Below are 6,447 nucleotides of genomic sequence, written 5' to 3'. Positions count from 1 at the left end.
ATCAAAGAATCAATGGTCAATTCTAAACAGCTGAAATAGATCCATACTTCAATTAGAGCTTTTCTCCCATTGATTTAATGATCTTTTTAAATTATTGCTTTCTCTTACTATTTAGTTTTAATTCATTATCATCACAACAAACCCCCCTCTTTTTATTTTTATTTTATTTACTTGTCCAAGTCATAATTAGGAAGATCTTTAATGTCAAATTCCTGTGGTTCGACCCTATTGCCACTATCTATAAATTATTTTGTTGATTGATAATAGGTTTATTTTTTACGGTTTTGACAACAGCTATCAGTTTGTTACCTTCGGAAAGGAAATTTATTGATGCAACGTGTGGAGGATCAATTGAAGACAAAAACACCTCAAGCAATAAGAGACCTAATTTCCACAATGCTAGCAGCCTCAAAGCAATATGGAGATCAAAGACAACTCCCAAGCAGAGTAAATGAGATAAGTACTTCTTCCTTAGCTTTCTAAATTTCTGCTCTAACCTCTGTTGTTCGTAGCCTTGTCGTAGGACAACCTCAACAAATTCAGCAAATAAGGCCATATGGAATATGTGCAAATGTAGGACATCCAACTAGCCTATGTCCTACCTTCAAGAAGAGGACCAGCAAGTCAATGCGGTTGGAGAATTTAATGGCCAACGAAGATATGATCCCTACTCTAACACCTACAACCCATGTTGGAGGGAGCACCTAAACTTCATTTATGTTAGGGCAAATCAATATCAAAATTATCAATAAAGAAATTCAGTCCAAGCAGCACCTCAGAAATCCAACATACCCCTTGAAAAGATCGTGAAATCTTTAGCAAACACAGTGCAAAACCTTGAATAACAAATGAGTCAAATGGCCACCTCTATGAGTAAGCTAGAATCGCAAGGGAAATTACCTTCCCAAACAGAGATTAACCCAAAACAAAATGCTAGTGCCATCACCTTGAGAAGTGGGAAAGAGCTTTAGACTGACAGATCATAGCATCGATTTACCCAAACGCATGAACAGACTGCTAAAAAGGAGCTATCGAGTGGTGACCCAGGGCATCGATTTGCCCAAATCACTGGTCAAATCGACAGACAAGCATATTTGCCCAACAGAGTCAATTTGCCCAAATCGATAGTCCAAGCAAAAACCAGTCAAAAGGAAAAGAAAGCAGAAAAGCAACCTAAAGAAAAGTTCAAAATTCCACCTCCCTTTCCAAAAAGGTTTGCAAGATCTCAAAAAGAAAAAGAAGAAAAAGAAATATTTGAAACCTTTCACAAAGTGGAGATGAATATGCCTTTCCTTGATGCTGTCAAACAAATACCAAGGTATGCTAAATTCTTGAAGGAGTTATGCACCAACATTAGGAAGCTTGCTAAACATGAGAAGGTAAGTGTAAAGGAATGTGTTTTGGCTGTCATTCAAAGGAAGCTTCCAGCCAAGTGCAAAGATAGAGGTATGCTTATTGTTTCATGCAATATAGGTAATGTGGGAATAAAGAAAGTCATGTGTGACCTTGGGGCATCAATCAATGTTATGCCTTTTTCCATCTATGATTCATTAAATGCAGGCACACTTAAAAGCACCAGCATGTTATTCAACTGGCTGATAGGTCTATTGTTTACCCCAAAGGTGTCTTAGAAGATGTTTTAGTGCGTAGAGTTTCTGTTGTATATCTTGAGCCTTCTTCTATCTCCAAATATACCTGGTCAATTGATACAGATCAGCTTGTGACAACTTGATCAATAATATATTTTGATGAATTGCATGTCAGACTGAAATTTTCATCGAATGTAATGGAGCAACAACTGGTGCAATTTGGAACACAGGTAACAGTCACACTTACAATGTTGGTTTCGACGGCAGCGACATCCACTCTTAGTCCTTTAATCTGATTCAGTCCCTCTGAAGAGAGAAATCCATAAATTTGCAGAATTAGATTAACCCCTTTTCAGCAAGAAGATAGAGATAAAATCAAGCATATAGATGTTAACCCGCGAGCGTCTTGGCTTTTTTGTGATCATCCTCAAGCTTTCTAACATTCTCTTGTATGGCAACTAAAGCAGCAGCACAAAGGATTCCAACCTGTCTCATCCCACCTCCTAATGTTTTCTTGAGAATTCTTGCCTAAAGAAGAACAGTACTAAGTGTTTGAGTCTACTCTCAATGAGGGAAAAAAGCAAGCATTCCCCATGAAAGGAAATATTTATTTACTACCTTTGCAATAAAGCTTTTTGAACCTGCTACAACTGATCCAACTGGTGCACCCAAACCTTTTGATAGGCATACCTAGAAAAATTTAGGTATATGATTTTTTTTTTTATGTTCTTATGTTCTTGCTTTACTCAGCATGATAGCTAGGTTAAAAATGAGCCTCCTTTCTCATGACCCTATTGATTTACCAACTCTTTAAACCTAAATTGAATCACTTGCAGTGAGTTGCATTCAATTTGGGAGTTTCTTTTTGAATTGAATATTTAAGTTCATCGTGGTTAAGAGAGAATAATAAACCTAAAAATATGTGTAATGGAAAATGACTCATGCAAAAATTGGTGTTTTGATTTGCTCAAATCATTGTGAAAAAGTAAAGAAAAATCTGCAATTAAAAGGCACAAAGCACAAATCAAAAACTTGTTTCAATGGTCAAAGACTATGAACAGAACTAGTAGCCACCTGAATAAGTGACCAACTAAGTAACTAGGGGTAGGTATCACAAATATACACCTTCGAGTAAAAAGGTTGATGACTTTTTCAAGTAAGAATAAAAGTACATAAAGCTGAAAAAAGTGCTTAATAGAAGGGCAGATCACTCCTAAAGTTGCATAGTCAAACTAAACAAGAATTTGTGCACGAATAAATGAACTTTCTCTCTCTTGAGGAAGGCAACTCTCAACCACGGTGGGCGAAAGAAAACAAGGAAAGGAGGAATAACTTAGTGCATGTACATTACACTGCAATGCTTCAAATTAGGAGTCTAGGGTAGTAAGTTAATTGAAAAATAAGATCAAGAAGAAAAGAAAGCTTGATTGACTAAGTTGTTTATTGCTTGAGGACAAGCAAGAAGTTAGGCGTGAGGGTATTTAATCGAACATAAATTAGGCGCATTTTTCCTATTATTATGGATGCTAAATTATACATTTTCTAGCTAATTTTGTACTTTTGATCATATTTTGCATAAAATAATGAAAGATAAAGATTTGGTGAAAAATAGCCTAAAAAGCATGAAGATTGATTTGGCCAGAGCAATTTGGGAAAATCACCCATAGACTGACCAAGAGGATCACACAAATTAACTGGAAGCATGAAGCTGATCTGCAGGTTTCGATTTACTTAGAATTGATTTGCCTAGAATCGATTTGCCCAAATCAATTTGAACAAATCGACAAACTTCACAGAAGGCAGAATTCATGAAAACCCGAAAGTGATCTGCAGAAACAATTTGCCCAGAGCAATTTGCCTAAATCAACAGATTGACAGAAGATTGTACGAAAGCCTAGAACTAGGGGTGAGCAGTATTCGGTTCAAACCGAAAAAACTGACCGAATCGAACTGATTTAAAATTTTGGTTCGGTTTTTTATATATTTCGGTTCGGTTCGGTTTTTAATTTCAGAAATTTTGGTTATTTCGGTTCAGTTCGGTTTTGATCAGAAAAAAATCGAAAAAATCGAACCGAACCGATTAGTGATAATAATATAATTTTTCAATAATATAGAGAAATTAAATCATATTAAGATTAAAATATTTTAATTAAATTTTAAAATATTAAAAATAAAGTATAAAAAATAAAAAAAAATTATTAAAAATCGAAACCGATCAAACCGAACTGAATCGAACTGAATTAGACCGATTCGGTTCGATTCGTTTTCTGACCAAAATCAGTTCGGATCGGTTTTCATAAACACTAAAATTTTGGTTTTCGGTTTATTCGGTTCGGTTCGGTTTTGAACCGAACCGACCGAATGCTCACCCCTACCTAGAACTGTCCAGTCTTGTAGAAACAGTTTTCAGACAGTGATTTGGCCAAAACGATTTGCCCAAATCAATGGGCAAATCGATGATCATGGACAGAGAACGAGCAGAAAAGGCAGGAAACTCAAATTCAAAATTCAAGAGTCCAAATTCAACTCAAACACGCCAAAGACACTTTTGAAACTCATCAAACTCTCAGCAAAAAGAATTTCTTCACTCAAGAAAGTCCATTCATGAAGAAAAACATTCAACAGATGAGTCCTAAATCAAATCAAAGTAAAATTATCATTCTAAAAGGGGATATACTAGGGTTCTAAACACACAGCAGCACTAAGGCATCCTGCACCAGCACCGAATCTATCTTCTTTCTTTTCTTCTCTTTGTATCTTCTTTGCAAGTCATGAGTGGCTAAATACACAATTTCTGGTTGAAGTTATGAGAAATTTCAGTTTATATATAAATTGAGAGATCTAAAACTCTATTTTTAATCTTTTATTCTTTAATATTTATGCAATTTGATTCTTCATATCATTATTACTTTGTTGTTTGGATCAATAGAGCCATTGTTCTTAATTGCAAGGTAATATAGTGTTAGTCTGAATACTTTAAGTCCGTAATTTCTTAGATTGTTCAAACACAAGTAACAATTAGTGTAACAACTAAGAGGTTGCATAATCTAACTCAAATTCACGACGCAATTGCTTAGTTAGAATTAGGTCTCTCTATTTCTTAAAGTTGTTGATAGTTGAAAAGTAAAAAGCCCTCCAATGACGTTCTTTGGACAACTTATTAGCTAGTGATCAATTAGCGAACGTTTCCTAATTAATCTAAACCTAAGAAGAGATTTGGTTGTGTGGAGCGTCTTTCACAACCAAAACTAATTTGTTGAAACGAATAAAAGAATTCAAGTATCGATGATCAATTCTCAAACTGAAATGGATCATATACTTCAACTAGAGCTTTTTTTCTCATTAATTTATTCTTCTTTTAATTATTACTTTCTTATATTGCTTTAGTTTTAATTGCATCATCAAAATCCCCCCTTACTTTACTTTTATTGTTGATTTGCCCAAGTCATTGTTAGAGAAGTCATAGTGTCAATTCTCTGTGGATTCGATCCTATTACCACTATATATAATTCTTAATTGTTGAAAGTTAAATAGTTTATTTTTGGTGGCTTTGACACCCATCAATGATGCACTTATGCTTCTTCTTTTCTCCTTGTTATTTAAGTCTTATTTTCTTGTGAGAAATGTGTAGTAAATGGAATGTAAAAGCTACGGCCTTTTATCTCTCTCAATCACAAAGATGTTTATCTTCTCTTAAGAAAATGGCATCTATTATTTTTTGGGTTAACTATTATTAGTTTATTTTTCCTTTTTTTAACACCAAATGGATTCAGATTGACCCATATAGGTGATCCAGACCTAAATTATTTTATCTCCCACCCACACATCGTGTGTCAACTCTCATTTCAAATTTTTTGTAATTTTCATACTTTACAAATAGGCTGTATGACCATTGCATACCTTGAAAGCTCAATTGCTATATATCCGTTAGGATAATATAGCATCTTGATAGATAGAGTTTAAAGTAGATGCAACATACAGTACCTTAGATGATTCACACATTTCTCTCTTACAATCTCTTTTTATAATCTTTTGAGTTTATAATTAGGTTTGATCTCAAATAAACATCTTTGTAATGGTAAACACTAATGTAAATCCACTTGTTCTATTGCTAATTTTATTTTCTATGATCAATTATCTCCTTCGTTTGGCTCTTTAATTGTCTCTTTAGATTCTATTTTCATACCTAAAATAGTAAAAAAGGCCCTATCTCATTTTGGTTAGTATATATGATACAATATTTGAGGAGATAAAAGCTCTTGATGATAATCATACATGGCTTTTATTCACTTTACTTCCAAGTAAGAAAGTTGCGGGATGAAAATTGGTTATTGTAATCAAATTCAATCCATATGGTTTTACATCTCAACTCAAGGCTAGACTTCTAGCTAAAGAATATGCATAGGCTTATGGAGTAGACTATTTATAAACTTTCTCCCCTACGGCCAAAATGATTCTATTCTTTTATTCATTTCCATCGCTGCTTCTCAACATTAGCCTCTATATCAGCTGGATATCAAGAATGTTTTTCTTTATAGTAATCTCCAAGCAGAAGTATATATAGAGTAACCACTTGATTTTATTGCTCAAAAGGAGAATGGAAAAGTATGTCATTTAAAGAAATCTCTTTATAGTCTGGAGTAGAACTCCCATTCTTGGTTTGGCAAGTTTAGTGAAGTAATTTAAGTGTTTGGATTGAAGAAGAGCAAATGTTATTACTTAGTCTTTTATAGATAGTCAATAATTAACATGATTCTCCTTGTTGTATATATTGATAATATTGTTATTATAGGAAATGATTATGTAGGGATTTCTTTTATCAAATCTTTCTTGCATGCTAATTTTCATTTCAAAGACT

The 6,447-nt window shown here is 33.9% G+C and overlaps 1 long non-coding RNA gene across 1 annotated transcript; it reads right to left on the bottom strand.

The window, feature by feature from the left end:
- Nucleotides 1-1,681: 1,681 nt before the first annotated feature.
- On the bottom strand, nucleotides 1,682-2,088 carry LOC110621969. Its single transcript, XR_002489038.2, has 3 exons — nucleotides 1,985-2,088; nucleotides 1,837-1,895; nucleotides 1,682-1,695 (listed from the first exon to the last, which is right to left on the bottom strand). It is a non-coding gene; the product is annotated as an uncharacterized LOC110621969 (long non-coding RNA).
- Between the last annotated feature and the right edge of the window lie 4,359 nt (nucleotides 2,089-6,447).

Source organism: Manihot esculenta, chromosome 9 (assembly GCF_001659605.2).
Source record: "Manihot esculenta cultivar AM560-2 chromosome 9, M.esculenta_v8, whole genome shotgun sequence".
Lineage (NCBI taxonomy): Eukaryota > Viridiplantae > Streptophyta > Magnoliopsida > Malpighiales > Euphorbiaceae > Manihot > Manihot esculenta.
This window is presented reverse-complemented; position numbering and strand designations above follow the sequence as displayed.